The 16,807-nt window shown below is 38.2% G+C and overlaps 1 protein-coding gene across 1 annotated transcript in view; it reads right to left on the bottom strand.

The window, feature by feature from the left end:
• Positions 1-704, bottom strand: part of LOC139151079 (uncharacterized) — a 270,051-nt gene extending 269,347 nt beyond the window's left edge. The window contains exon 1 of the mRNA XM_070723612.1: positions 437-704. The gene's annotated coding sequence lies outside the window, so the exon portion shown is untranslated. The remainder of the gene's footprint in view (positions 1-436) is intronic.
• Between the last annotated feature and the right edge of the window lie 16,103 nt (positions 705-16,807).

The following is a 16,807-nucleotide window of genomic DNA, read 5'->3' on the forward strand; positions in this document are numbered from 1 at the left end:
CGTATACTTAATCACTGTGAATCTCGTATCAATTACTCGCTTTACACAATACACTGAAATGGCGCACTTCGCTCGACGGCGGTGGGGCCATTACTCAGAATGTCTGTAATTTGGCTTTTTGAAAATTTATCTGCATGATGCCACGAACAGAGAGGAAAGAAAACAGAACCCCTTCGATAGGGAAGGGATTTGCTGTCATGAACAACAACACGGGCCTCCTGTCATATGCACACATACACATTTATATCAAGGCTATGGCGACTGCGTCCGCATCGCAATTAACATAAACGTCAGCTACTGCGTTACGCGCGCAGACTGTTAAGTATCGAAACTCATCGTTGCGAGCGAAAGCATGGCAAACCAACAGTTCGTCAGTGTCACTTAAACTTCACCTTTGCGACGTTCCCACGAGATAATAGAGATTGATTTCACTTACCTTGCGCTTCGACTACAATGCACGTCGTCACTAGCACTAAACTGAAGATAAGCGTAAGCATCTTCATGTTGCAATGAGTCTCACAACCGGCAACTACGTTTCCAGTGTCATAACGCCTGCAGCAAATATCGGTGAAAAATTCCGCCGCGTTCTGTTAAGTTGTCACGCTAAAATAACCCGAATTAGGATGGATATTCACGGTAGAAACTCTGCCGGTTTCAAAACCCGCCTATCTTCGGAGACGCCTCGGACTCACTAGCGACAAGACCTCGGCCAGGTACATTCATATTATAATCCGGTAGACATTGGAGTCTTTATATTCCCACAATTCAGCACGCCATATAATTCACAATACAGCGTACAACCCCAATTGAACTCGAGCAATTTGCATAACCCTTTACTTCACCTGCTTGATGATAAAATACCTCGTCAGTGAGCGTCGTTAGAAATCATAGCTGGGGAAAGTGGTTTATCGCCTAAATCCTGGTGACAGCCGTGTAGAGTGCGAACATGACCATCGATTGCCACGGAGAGTGTTTTTACAGTGAAGATCACAACACCGTCTGTGAATGTGACCGTAATCTCGGCCTTGATCTTTTTAAGCACCGATAGATCGAATATAACAGAGCAGTATCGTTTAGTAATGAAATTATCCTTATGCATATACTTCCACCTAGCAACGCGTTGATGTAGCTCAGTAACGACTTGAAGAAAGTGAAACTCCTACAGTCAGACACGTGTGCCGCGTATATTATCTTTATCTTCACTACGTTGTTTTTATCGGGCGCAGTTTTCGACTACGCCCGATTTTCATCTAGATAGAACCAACCTTGGGCCTGTAGAGTGTATTGCCGATGGGAACAAATGTGAACTTGAACTTCATTCTTTAGTAATAAGGGTCTCTGGAAATAATCCAAACATTTTTGTTAGAGATAAGATTCTTCCAAATAATAAATCTTTGTTATCTCCGTCCATTGCCGCCTATACTATATACTGTACGAAACGCATTCTCTTCTGAACCAGTGTATGAAGCCAATCACTTTACGGCTGAATCCCCTTGCTTTCAAGGTTTTACACACACACATACATACATACATACATACATACATACATACATACATACATACATACATAGATACATACATACATACATACATACATACATACATACATACATACATACATACATACATACATACATACATACATACATACATACATACATACATACATACATACATACATACATACATACATACATACATACATACATACATACATACATACATACATACATACATACACATACATACATACATACATACATACATACATACATACATACATACATACATACATACATACATACATACATACATACATACATAGTATTACTTACAACATACATATTTGTATATATATATATATATATATATATATATATATATATATATATATATATATATATATATATGTGTTGTGTGATATATATATATATATATATATATATATATATATATATATATATATATATGTATTATTTGTGATGTACTTATGTTAATTTTGTATATATATCTGTAGACGTCCTTGTGTTGACATTAAGTCAATTTATCTCTATCAAAATTCAGAAATATCATGATTTGCCCCTCTAGTCTTCGTCGTTCATCTTATTACTATGAAAAGTAGCAAAAGCCGGATAGGCAGTGAATTTTTGTACATCTAGACATACAGTAATAGATTATTCTGGCAAGTGATAATTTCGGACCTGGTGTCTCTACGGCGAGAATTTAGAGCAGGCTTTGTTTCTTTGAGATTAAGGTCACGAAAGTCATGAAATGTGAAGGGTCCATTCGCTCCACTGTACTTGTATGACAGTGAAGGGTGTGAGTGAAATCTCGACTATTGGAATGCGTCCAGTGACGACACGGCTATTGTTTGGCCGGGGCCTTTCAATAGTTGAAGTCACAATAAAGTTTATTTTATTTGCGGTATGCGGTCTGCTGAAAAGAAAAGACAAATCCGCAAACATCTGGCGAATACGCTTCAAAATTCAATAAAATGTACATTTTATTATGCTTTCTTCATAAAATGGACGCATGATTATATTTTCACTTGGAAGACTCTTTCAAAATCTTTACGTTACTGCACCCGTAATGCAATGAGATCATGACCCATAAAGGTCATTGTACTTAACGTACAACGCACCTCGGGGACAGATATTCGGACTCTCAAACTTTTACAATTCTCTTCTGATATACCACATGTGGGGGTTCATTTTAAAGCTCTTGGTGAAAGAAAACTTTTCACCGGCTTAGTTTTTCGAAATTCGAAAATTTTTATTTTTCTCCATAGAGTTAACACAGGGATGGCGGCCATTTTGAATTTCGAATATTGGTAAATCTTGGGTAATTTGTTTCTCTAGTACCAAAATTTGCACGGTGACCCCCTATTTTTATTCTTGATTTTGAAAGAGAATGATTGAAAGATTCATTGAGGAAAGTTAGAGCAAAAGTTTAAGTCTTTCACTTTCGAGGTGCATATTACCTTAACGTCATTCAAACCACCTCCTCCTTCCCCCTTCCCCCGCGGCCCATATATACATCGTTTTCCCATTCGGCCAACGATATGTTATGTCAACGTGTTACCTTCGCATGCTTACTGTAACACTGGAAGTGTTGTGACAACACTAGCGACGAGATGTCCATTCTACAGACAACCTATACAAGTACAACTGATTGTAGCCCTGCGTACAGGTCTGTGTGTTCCCGGCGTTATGTGGTGCAGACCGTTATAACGCTAGGAACACACAGACCTGTACGCAGGGCTAAACTGATTGGCGCTACAGAATGTTGGTGAAGTGTCTAAGACGCAGTAAACTCTAGAGTACGCTGAAGCATCTCATGGCGAATGCAATTTTGCCCTTTCAACTAAACGTAAAATTCCCTTTAAAATTCATTGCAGCCTTATGTTTAGGCTCCCAGCCACCAGTAACGACCGGTGAAAGCGGAATGTTGTAGGCAACAAGTGGGTTTGATGAAACGATGCAAGTTAACGCATGCGCAAATATTTGAGCTCTACAGGTCCCCACTTGTAAGCATTCGCTATGAAAACGGTGTTTTATCGGTCAGAGTTAGACCATGGGCCGTAATAGACTTACTGACGATGACAGCGTAGCGGTTTTGGGAATAAGACAAGTGCGGCATTGGTGTGAGTGTGTGTGTGTATGTGGGGGGGGGGGGGGGGTACTTTCCAATGGCGAACCTATTGACTTGCTCTAGGACGCCTTTTACATGTAATGAACTCATTTGCCCTGCCTTTCAGTACATGTTTATGTACCTAATATCTTTTCGAATTGTGTGCTCAGCCGCGCTCGAAATCATTCGATTGCACAGGCATTCATGTCGCAGTTCTGGTTTTACTACTGATATGATTTGCTTTTTGATTATTCATTTTTTCATTCAGTTTTTATTAACCTTTAGTGAGCTTGCTTTATTTTAAAGTTCATCTATTTCATTGCGAATTGTTTGTTTGAAAGTGTTACTTTCCCTTAATTTTCAAAACGATCATACCCGGCCGACGCTATGCATTGATTTCATCATCTTCGATATCATCTTTGATACGGCGTAGACAGTCTGGCGATAAGTAAATCAATATAGAGGGCGCTGTTTCACAAAATTCTATTCATTTACAATCATTCAAGGTCTAGTAAATAACATGCTATACTTTTTTCAATTTGAAACAGATTCCTCTTACGAGTGAACTTACATGAAAGATGAACACCAATGGAGATTGTCAAACATAGCTATTTTGAGTTTGAAACCTGATCTTTGGGCTGCCATGGACAAACAAATATGAATTCAACAGTCATGGTGACTTTGGTAGGGGAGTATCAATGTGGCCGTGACTCCAATGCACTTCAAATAAGGGAAACAAACGTGTAACCGATATAGAAGTACATTCCAAAGCAGGTGGTATAATTATCCTGCCGACATTAAAAAGCTGGCTTTTTTGAGAGTATGAATAATTTATATCCTGCAGGGTAAATTGTTCAGTCCAGAGAAAGTCTAATGGTAGTGAAGGCGGAAATTGCGTTTCTTCTCTCTGCATAAAAAAGCCTCGATCTGGGTACTACGTCAACCTCGTATTCGTCTGTCAGCAATCGATTAGAATGGAACGGTCGATCACAGATGGTTTTCATGTGAATAATATAACGAGAAGTGTCAACAGTGTACAGGTGTTTGAACCAGACATTGTCTTGCTCCTTTCATTATTAGCAAAACTGACAAAAGTGGATCGGTTTTTCTGCGTCTATGATATTTGCTGTTTTCGACATTCTATCCCTACATGCCAATTTCTCTGTTTTTGTAGTTGTCTGTCTGTTTGTCGGTTGTTTTACGATGGAATTGTGTCAATGATAGACACAAACATACCCTTGATGGAAAAGCTTGTGTCATGATGGTTTGGTATCGTCTTATGTCTGTCAACGGACCTTTGAAATCAAGCCATTCCTACAAACAGCAAGAGTGAAGGATACTTGGTTCATGTTTACCTGATATGCAATTCAATATCATCTTAGGGAGTATGTTTGTATTCATTTACCATGACAGGCACCTTTAGACAAGCTATGATTTCTACCATGAGGGGATTGGTTCCATGTTCTGCAGGCCTGCTCTAAATGAATATATAACACTTGTGCCGTTACTTGTTTTACGCCTGTAATACTGAATGCGGCACATCATAGTAAATTGCAAGTTACTACGATTTACTACAAATTTTTGAAAATACCTTTTTGCGAATATCACAACATTCCGATATTGACTTTGCAATACAAAACTTATAAGTCCACAAAAACATAGGGAATGCCGTGAATGTCGTGAAATTTAATTAATCGCTAATTTGAATATTAAGTTACATTCTTCACTGTGTTGTTTCGTCTGCATAAAGGTCAAGGTTGATTCTACATACTGTAAAGAGACCCCACTCAGGCAACCATAAACGTAGCTTGATTGTCACTGCCAACGTAGGTCAAGAAACGAATTTTTCGATCAATTTTTCTTTGAAAAGTCAGTCAACGTATGCTTAATTCAAAATAATTTGTTCGTAGTTTGTTCAAAATTTCCCCGTAATTTGTTATGAAAATGATTTTCCATTGTGAAGAATTTTGTAACAAATGTGTTTAAAGAAGTTCGTCGGACCTAATATTTCAGCGACCCCTGATCAGCAGAAAAATTATTGTTTTCCGTTCAAGTGTTGTGAAAGTGCTGACGCTGACTTAATGAAATATCGAATATTTGTATTTGAAATTTCTAATGTGAGTAGAAATGCGTTTTATGAGCAAGTGCGTATCGCCAATGTTTTATTTCCACATAGGCCAGACGGGTTTAATTCTTCATTGATTGTAATGTTCCTAATTGAACATAAGTTAATGTTGTGGTGACCGGCAATTATAGTGCCAGCTCTCCGTGTGTAGTTACCTAATCAGGGAAATAAATTAGTCTACAGACACAACGATATAAAATTTATTCGGCGACTGCAGTATCTAGCGTAACGCAGTGGAGATTAAATGATTAAAATGGAGCGTCGTCGGTGATTTTAGAGAAGCTGTGCAGTAGGGGAAAACAGCGTGTATGTGTCAAGAAAGAGGACATTTGTTATCAAATGTATTTTATCAAAAACATGACAGACTAAATGAGAAGTCCAAACCATCTTGTCAGTGGCATTTCTACTTGCCTTCAATGCAACTTCACCACAAATGAGATATTTCGATGAAACCGTAGACTTATGGCATGTAAATTTCTGATTTGCTACCGTCTGTAATTGGGCACGATATCTCATAAAGAATCTAATTAGAAAGTCCTTCACGTCAATGCAATGATTTACTGCGGTGAGGTAAAGGCAGGGTTACGCGCCTGTCGCTGCATTTGTCAAAATAAACGAGCACCATAAATTTAATTTATGAACCCGGTGAACGTGAAAATCGTTTAACTACTAATTAATTTGTCTGAGTCACACATACGACAAGACTGTGCAACTATGACATACCTCAAACAGAATTGTATCAATTGGGCATATTGAAACGTCCTTCACAGCACCACTTTTTAGTGCGCGACAATTTCGCTCATTAAATTACAATCTAGAATGGCTTTCTCACTTTGCCGTATCACGTTGATACAGAAGTGCTATCAGTAAGATGGTTGCAGTTATTACTGGAGAGAGAGAGAGAGAGAGAGAGAGAGAGAGAGAGAGAGAGAGAGAGAGAGAGAGAGAGAGAGAGAGAGAGAGAGAGAGAGAGAGAATATTAACTTTCCCAGCTGTTGTAGTCGCAATGGGAGAGAGATTGTTCACTTTACCCACTAAAGGCCAATTTCTGTAATATTTTTATCATTTGATCACTGTTTTTAATGTCAACTACAGTTATATTGTGATATATATCGCATTCAGGTTGTCAACTAAGCCGATGCATGTGCAGACTGCATTGCCATTGTGGACGAGTGAATTCTGGTCCGGACTAGAATTCAAATGTAAACAATAACAATGCAGTCCACACTAGTAATGACACTGTGTTGACAAGCTATAAGAGTTGGTGTTTCAACAAGTTAAGGAGTAGAACTAAAACTATATAAACTGACATAAGAATACAAAAATAGTGTAAAAATTGTAAAAAGTAACAGCTACTAGCACTTTAAGCTGTTATCACCTGGTTACCAACAAAGCAAAGAGACACTTATTTCAACCCATCAGTTATCCAGGACAAACGTATATACTGCAGACTATTTGAGCAGCTTTGCATATAAAAATGGCCTTCAAGGATTAACATTTACGATATAGGATGAGTCTAACTTTATTTGCAAAGTTTCCCTGTGTAATTTTGTATTAATACCTCAAAGATGAGTTAAAACACTTTTAGACATTAAAGTATTTTTGGAGTCTAGGTCATATTGTGTGTGTAACTTTGATGTTCATTCCCTTTTGAAGAATTCTCAAACCAAAGTATTTATGGACACTCTGAAGCATTCTATTCTGCTCTCTCCCCCTACTTTTACCTTTATTCCACTGTGCCGTGACCAACCGCTATAAAATGGAAGAGTCAACGACCTGTACCAGCCACCAGTGAGTCCAGAGACTAGACAAATAAAACGCATAATGCATGTCTATTTTAAGTGTCGACTGAACAAAGTTACCATTGGAGATAAAACGGACCAGTCGATTGAGTGGAGACACTCTCTATCCTACACTGCTACACTGAAGAATCATAAAAACTAAATTGAGCTGGGTAGTCATGTGTGGTACTGCAGAGGGGACTTGTATCCAGTCAAACTAATATTTAGCGGGTTACCTATCAACAATTTCTTTGGTCATTCTGCATCTAATTACCTTTTTGTGTCTCTCAACAGGACATTTTCGTGCGTGCCCACCTCCTGTATATGCGTCCATATGTCCACGTTCGTGTCAGCTGTCCACGTTCATGTCAGCTAACCTTACATCTGTTAACATGTTTACCTGTCTCTGTAGCATAACCGTTTGTCTGTCAGTCTCTCTGTTTGTTTATCTATCTGCCTTGCCTATCGACTGTCGCTGGTACAGTTTAGTGGAATTTTGCTACACTATTGCGCGTAAGACGCTATGTGACGTATTTTCTCCAGTTACCACTCGGTTTGCAAGTTAATAAATTAGTTCAATCGAATATCGAAAATCTCCCTTTCCCCGGGATGGTGATAAAAAGCCACGTTCAATGTAACTCAGTTTTCAAGCAACCCATTCCACCAAATTTCGTGTGTTTTACATTGTCTCCTCACCCAATGTATTTTCTCTGTCGCACCGTATTCCAGACAAAATGTGCAAGAAAGGTAAGATATTTTGCTGAGCGCAATGATAAAAAAATAAATAAATACAATTTCCCTTGAATCAATAGACAGTGACCTTCTCGGTCAGAATTTATTTCTGTCATTGAAGGGGAGGACAACGAGAATCGATAATTTGAGGTTGCGAAGTTTTATTAATATTACGTGCGATACGGCTTTTGTAATTTCTGTGCGTTGTGTATAGTCCAACCTGTTAAACAAACGTTCTGAGTTGGTCTCCAAGAGTCGACACGAAAAAAGTTGCTTTACAAATTTCCAAATTGATACTTACATGTACGCACCTAAAGTAAATTTCAGACGATAAAATCTACTTATCTGACGATCGCGTGAATGCGTGAAACTCGAGTAGTAGGTACCCAACGCACATGCGTTCTCATTTTTATTGTACTATTGCTCGACTGTAATCCTGCAACGGGCACATTACCCCTCTTAGAAGAGGCAAGCAAGTTTTAGGATATATAATATATATATATATATATATATATATATATATATATATATATATATATATATATATATATATATATATATATATATATATAATAATATACATATACATATATACCTTTCAAATATATATATATATATATATATAAATAAATAAATAAATAAATAAATAAATAAATAAATAAATAAACAGATTACTTCAAACTTAAGTAATAGATTTCATTACTTTGTACTTGAAGTAATCTGTTTATTTATAACGCTCTGCTTTTTGCATTGAGCACTGTAATTTCCCTCGAGGACATCTGTATACTTCGATATATATATATATATATATATATATATATATATATATATATATATATATATATATATATATATATATATATATATATATATATATATACCTCAAAATGAGTTGACAAACAAACCTTTGGCGTATGGTATTACAAGTCAAACATTATATATCTGTTATGATCAGATCACATTAATCAGTGACTTTAAGGGATTATGAGTGAACAACACTGAGACTTGAGAGAAAAATAGATTTTAAAACACTTTTTTTATAAAGGTGGGGAATTCGTTGAGCGTTAAAAAGTATTCTTTTCATTCTCTTTTGTTGTTGAGAGCTGTCCGCCCAAAAGAATGGGGCGTGTAGAAACGCGGAATTCAGCGAAGTCCACGCAGAATAAGATGGGGTCAAAGGTTAAATCGTTTGAGTGTTGGTGGCCATAAAAATGGTGTTTATGGCGAGTGAATTCAGAATGGTATGCAGAGGTGAAGGCGAGGTGAGAGAAGAATTGTGTACAGCGAAAGCAGAGGTTGTATAGGCACGTTTGTTATTGAATAAAATAGAAGTTTAGCTCTATCGCAAACTGAAGTAGGGGAAGGGCCTACGTCTTTCATTTGGTCTGGGATCAGAAGGAACCATTTTGGATTCTCAAAGTCGCCCAATCCTTGGCTGGTCTACAGCGTGAGTGGACACGTTTTAAGACCTGTCCAGAAATGAAGATTTGCCCACTCATTTTGTTTCTCTGGATATCGAATATCTAACTTGTTGTCATAGCGTTAATGCGGATCTAGGGTCCATCTCAAATCCCTGCAAATTTGATGTAATTTGCATTTTCCATTTATAAAGTTTGTTTGTGAAACTTGTGTTCAAAAAAGTTTATGTAAGAGAGAATTTAAACTTTCAATTTCGATAGCACATAAAAAAATCTGCATTTTTAGACGTGATACACCCATTTGTCTATATGAGTACTTCTTGCGAAACACTGTTTTCAATTTATTTTGAACCATGACGATAACAACTTTACTTTCTTTGTGAATCTCAGAAACATGCCTTCGTTAACAAGGAGCGTAAGTCTAGCTGCTCATATCAAATTGTGCTCAAAGCAAACTACCAGAGTGTTGTTCTAATTTTGCCATATGTATGGGCGTGTGTCGGGAAACCGATGACATCATTCGTTACAGGTCATAAATGCCATGGAATGAGGTCTACATAACCTTATTACTCAGTGAGAAGGCTCTCACCGGCAAACATTTTAATAACAAGTATTCTTTACAAGTGACGAAACCCCTAAGAAAACGCCATAGGATGACGACTCGATGTCCACCTAGTAAAATATTTTCTAATTTTATCTGATAATACTTTCCGCAAGTAAATCTTAATGCAACAGAGTGACCTTTGACTTCACGTATCTGGTGATTTTTTCCCTACTATCTTGGAACGACAATACAGAAATAAAAATAAGGATATAAGACATTAATCTCTATTTATTTACATAAATATCAACCTGGTATGTATACAACAATGCATATGCGCCGTCGTTCCTGTCATGTTTCATCAGTCAAGGGTTGTATTGGAAGCAGTGTTGACTTAACGAATTGAAATAAAGAAAATACTCAACGTTCTTCTTTCCCCACGGGATTAACGAGCGCATAAAATTGCAGATCAGTTTACTGTAGCACTCGCCTATTATTAGTTTTCTGAAGTGGCATGCACCCTGCAGCTTATTAGAGTTTAGTAGAATCATGACCTTATTTTGTAAGCATTAACTTCTGTTTTTTCTTCTTTTCATCTTATTGTCAGTATAGTTCCTGGATTGTCGACCTCATCTAAAGTGAAGTGTGCCCTCATCTAAAGTGAAGTGTGCCCTTCCTGCAGGTGCCTAGAAATTCTTCACAGTCTGTACAAATCCCGGTCGAAGTGCAGTGTTCCATTGAAATTTAGATTTACAAAACATCGAGCGTTTTGACAATAAACTGATTAAAAACTTGTTTATGTCGATTCATGCGAGTATTTTGTAAGCCCCGAGTGGCTATATATGGTTTTGCAGAGTCACTGGGCATTATACATCTCCACTCAAAAATAAAGGAGCTCCCAAACAGCACAGGCAATTCAAACTTAATCGAAATACGTTACTGTGGAAGTATCGAGGACTGCTAACTTCGGTCAGCTTAGAGGACAGACGACGTTAACTGAATACTTAAAATTATTTCAGAGGAAGTTAACCCCATGTACTTATATCTGCCGAGTGATCACCAAGCACCCTCCTAACAAGGGAACCGGAACAAATATACGAAAGCACCGCAATCTACAGTATGTCAAAATAGTATGTAGAGTCTCAGGAGAGAGTGAACAATTCAAACGACCAGAAAATTATACTTTGAATATTTAGCATAACGAATGTCTACGACAATGATTTTTCCAAACCAATAATGAGACGTGTGATTTTTGCTACTTGAATTTTTTTACTGTCTCTGTAAGCATGTCTAGGCACATGAATCTAAGAGTAACATGGGCGCTTTTAGCTGATTTTGCCAACGAAAACGAGACCGAATTCATCCAGCCGTGCAAAAATCTAACCGAGAAACTGATGAAACTTGAAGATTCGCGCTCTTGAACGAGCCCAGAAGTGACGAGACACACTCCTCGTGGAACTGTTGCTACTCTTTGTGATTGTAAGGGATGGGCCTTAGATGACCTATTACCTATGAGTTTTCAGGTCACAGTGTTCTAGAATCGGCTGGCAGACAATAGCTGCTTTACGTGATATTTCGAGAACACCTCACTCTATACATAATTAATTATTTGATGTGGTCCTTTACAATTTATTTAAATGAGAGCGTAAATATTCAACAAGACTTCTCTTCTGATGTTTTACTAACCGCCAATCGGAAATCGACAATGTGCTCTGTCGGCTATGATCGACGCTGGTCTAATGATGATGCTTACGTTCCCATGGTCTATATCATTTATGCTCGATTGGGCCTTTTCATGTGTAAAAAATGCGTCCTGTACTTCGACTTGATTATTCGTAGGTTTTCACTATGGGATTTTAAAAGGTCACTTGCACTCTCCATGGAATAATCACAACAAATTAACTCCCGTCAAGTCTAGGTAAATTTTTAGCTTTGTATTTCGGATAGAGAATGTTTTCCGGATCTTTTGGCGCGCACTCACTTGTGAACATGTTAATGCAAGATCGGTCACTTCTAGTATAGAAAGTTGCATTCTTTTGACGTTGGTTTTGTGTTCGTTTATTGTAAGATGAAAGAGCTGCAGACTGAGACATGCTGAATTCTGTCTGTCTATATGTCTCTCTTTCTCTGTCTGTCTTTGCGTCTGCTTGTATATTTCTTCTCTCTGTTTGTGTCTCCGTATGGCTCTATCTGTCTATTTTATGTCCGTCTGACTGCCCGTCTGTCTATCTGTCTGTCTGTTTTCTGTCTATCTCCCTCTCTCCCTCCCCACCCATCTCTCTCTCTCTCTCTCTCTCTCTCTCTCTCTCTCTCTCTCTCTCTCTCTCTCTCTCTCTCTCTCTCTCTCTCTCTCTCTCTCTCTGGCTTGTTTCATAATTTTCAAGCCGACTTTGAAAGCTAGTTCACTCAGTGAGTATGACTACAGACTGTAAATGAACCGGTTCATCAAGAGTGAGTTTTTCATTCTATATTATATCTTCCTGCACTTTGAAGTTTCAGGTTCTTGTGAAGAGAACCGTCATGAGATTTAAAAACTGTTGCCTGAGATCTAATTATTTGAGTTATTTACGATATCAATAAACATGGAGCACTTTCCACGCTTTTCAAGTACTCGCTTTCTGTCATATCTCTGTCAACTATGCAAGACGACGTAAAAGCTTGTCTGATAATATAAAGAAACTTGGTATCGTGCAAATTTCAATCTCAAACATTGTAGCATTTTGTTTATGTATCATTAAAGTATTTCGGATTTTGAAAGATTTCGTATCTTCTACGATTCTATTAGATCCGTATTGAGTAGAAAACAACACAAAATGTTCCAAGACTTTTTGCAAAACATTTACAGTTTTAAAAATATTATAAACGTGCAATGTGGGAATTTCCACTCGAAGTATGTACGAAAGGTTTTTTCAAGAAGCTGTTTCGCGTAGTGGAACCCCACGGTTGTGTTTGGGTGGGCTAAATCATCATTTTGCTATGTGTCTTTTTAACGGTCATTCCTTTATCATGATGCTGACCAAGAGGAAAGAAAGTTTCAAAAAGGCGTCTCGACAAATGAAAAGTTGGAAATCAAATACAACGATCAGTCTGCCAGTGATGTGGGTCAGTATTCTAAAATACCGTGCCTGGCGAACAGAGAACCCTTTATTCCCACTGCATGTCGGGGTACATATCGGATCCGCGCCGAATTCCGAATTCTTTTGTACCTTTTGTATGACATAACTTCACACAGACCCAGAACTCACGCGATGGGAGTTCAGAGTCCCGCGAGTCAATTTAAGACAATTTCATTGATATGAACTTGATAGGAACGATAGATGAAAAGAAAAAGTGATGAAAAATAGTACACAAGGCATACAAATAAGGCACACCAAAAACTCATCGACAGGGATAAAAGAAACTACTTAAAAAGTAGTGTGTAGAATCCTAAATTATGTCGGTAATATTAATATTGTCATGCAACTTGACAATGGTGTGCATCAAAGCCCTCTAACAGGACACATCAATTAATTTTCTTTACCAAACATACTAGGTATATCGAGATTTTAAAAAGGAAACACAGATTTACAACTAAGATGTGACATTTTCAAAAACAGCAAAAACAGCGTTGCAAGATGGAAAGCAGTAACATTGTAAAACAGACAGTATATGTTTTAACTGTGAAAAACGGAGAAAAATGGCCGCTATCCCTGTGTTATCTGTATGGGGAAAGAGAAATTTCCGATTTTAACAAAACCAAGCCGGTGAACACTTTATTTTCTCCATAACTTCAAAGCGCCTCCACATGTGGCAAGCAAAAAGAATATTGTAAAAGTTTGAGAGTCCGAATATCTGTCCCCAGGATGATCGTAAGGTGAAAAACTCTGAGAAAAAGTTCTCGAATAGATCAAATCTCTACAACCTGATGTCCTGTAATTAAACTTCAAAAGTGATATCATATTGTAAAACTGGTCAAACTAGCCATCGCATTTGGCAGGAAATTTCAGAACAAGGGTCCGATCAGATGTCTAAATTGTAGCGAAAACAACAAATTAACCTGGGGAAAGTTATTGTGCCCATTGTTAAGGTGAATGAAATTTAAAGAGTTTGCCTGAAGCGGGATCAAAAGGGAGGGGAGATTTAGGGAGACCTACGTGGTAAAGGGGCACAGTTCTCGATTAGAGGTCTAACAATGTGACACGGAATGAGATCGATAGGCGATAAAACCTCAGTTTTTTCACTTCGACTGTCTCGGATGGGTTATTCATGTTGACAAGTTTGGACCAGCGATGTACCCTTGGGAATTCTTAGGAATGTAGAGCTCGGTCTATGCACGGGGCAACTGCGTTAAGCTGAACCAACAGGTGTTACCAAAGACTTCCATTCCTAATATGAATTTTGGAGGACACCTGCCCTTTGTTCGAGATGAACTCATTTTGAAGAAGTTAGGTCAAAATTAAAATAGCAGAAGCGATTTTATCCAGACTTTTTCGTCACGCTTCAGATCATGATGACTGACAGCACTAAGTCCGACAGCCTGTGGGTGTTTTATTTAAATTGTACGAGCATACGTTAGACGAATGTAAATACTTGAAATGTTTGCTGAAGGGGAGGGTAGCTTCAATGGCCTGTGTATATGCTTTGATTAAAATGACCGCGAGGCTTCATAACCTGAGATATACACAATTGATGTCAAATTTTATGATCACAAATTTAAAAGGCGCATCTTAAACGACAGTGTTTAAGAGTTTAGACAAAAATGTTCAGAATCATAATTAAGTGACAGAAAAGACTGTGTGAAACGTTGACAGGTCTGTCTGGGACTGAAAAGGGTTTAAAACTGAGTTTAAAGTAATATAAACTGTACACTGTACAGATCTTCCTGATTTTGTTCGAGGCCTTCCCTGTGCTGTCAACATTATGCAAACTTCTCGATTACTCGCCATCATCTTTACACAATGACGGATTAATAAAATTTTCCGTCCCATCATGCTTCACTTATAACGGCTTCCTCGGCCTGGCTGACATGCCGAAGCCGTCTCCTACACGCCGAGACAAGAAGCTTTTTCAGACTTGTGTCGGGAGTTTCCAAATACTTATCTGCCATATACCTTTACGACGTCGTTCGTTGACCCCGCGTTTGTACACGAACGGCACATACAGTCGATATTGGTCCTGTCAAAGCAGTCTTTTCTTCAAAACACCATTCGTTTTGTCCGACCTTTTGTGCGCGTATTGTCCAGTGTAAGACACGGGTCATGACATGGGTACACGTTGGGGGATACAATACAATATAAGAAAACAAAGTGGCATTTACAACGCGGCATTTCATTCTCAACACGTACACAGAATCTCCAGGGAAAGAAATTGGAAGAATGCAACGAAATTTGTTCTGTTCCAAAATTAACAGAACGTTTGAAAAGCTGGAAAATAAATACTTTAAAATAATGTCATCTTAGACTAGCCATTTGAGCAATGTAACATGTATTTTCAGTATTAACCATATTTAACTGATATTTTACACCACAGAATTTCATTATCCTTCATAGCGTGTCTCGAATACTAAGTAGCCCGCCAAGTCTCTTAATTTTGATTATGTCACTCAGGGTCTTCAGGACAGCCTTCGTACAAAAAAATATGTTCTGTTTTTCTCTCTTTGTCCATTTTTTGTTCGAACAGGAATGTTTTGCAAACTGTTCGTGCCACAGAGGGGAAAATTTAAAGGTGACGGTATATGACGACAACGGTTGGACAGATGCCATGCTTTAAGGCTGGCTTTCTTCAGCTGCCGTGTGAAACGTGTCGAGAATAAATTTTTAAAATGTTTAAATAAGTTGCCACGAGGACGGGCATAACTTGAGCGTCAAAGGGCGCAAATGTGTTGTTGTTGAAACTGACAAGGTAATAGTAGCAGAGAGGCGACATAGAGACAGATAGAGAGTCAGACAGACACATACGGTGAAAGATAGGTTAACAGTGCCATGCAAATATTGTTTTGAGACCAAAAAGCAACAAGCGATGTCAAGTTAGTGAAGGGTGAATGGATATTAAGGAAAGTCCTGTCATACACTTCTAGCTGTTATACCGCGACCGATTTAAATATCGATACACGTCAGAAGAGAAATGGAGTGACGGGGACCGAACGCGGCAGAACCGCTTGATGTTTGTAGAGCTCAAGTTTCGGTGTTTCGTATGTGAACTAGGGTCTATTGGGTGTCAATCGTAAACAACTGCCTGTCCTTCCATGGAAGTCATGAACAAATCGCCTTTATTGCTATAGTTAAATAAGATTGAATAATACTTCCTCACTCCAAGGCAATCTGAAAATTACAATTAATCTTTTTTTCATACATATTGGCTGCATGCCAACATGGACTACCCAACGTAATAATAAGTACATATATGGCAAGACACACTTTATTTGTGCTTGACCTACTGCCAAGCCGTGCCTAGTACTCAGAGGTAATTGTTGATGATGAATCAGACGGTAGACTATCAAGACGCAACAAAAGTCTCGAACTATCAAAACAAGGTAATCAATGTGAATGCGTGACCCTTACAGAGGACAACCTTTTTCTGTCACGCCCATCCAATTGCAACC

Source organism: Ptychodera flava, chromosome 15, assembly GCF_041260155.1.
Source record: "Ptychodera flava strain L36383 chromosome 15, AS_Pfla_20210202, whole genome shotgun sequence".
NCBI lineage: Eukaryota > Metazoa > Hemichordata > Enteropneusta > Ptychoderidae > Ptychodera > Ptychodera flava.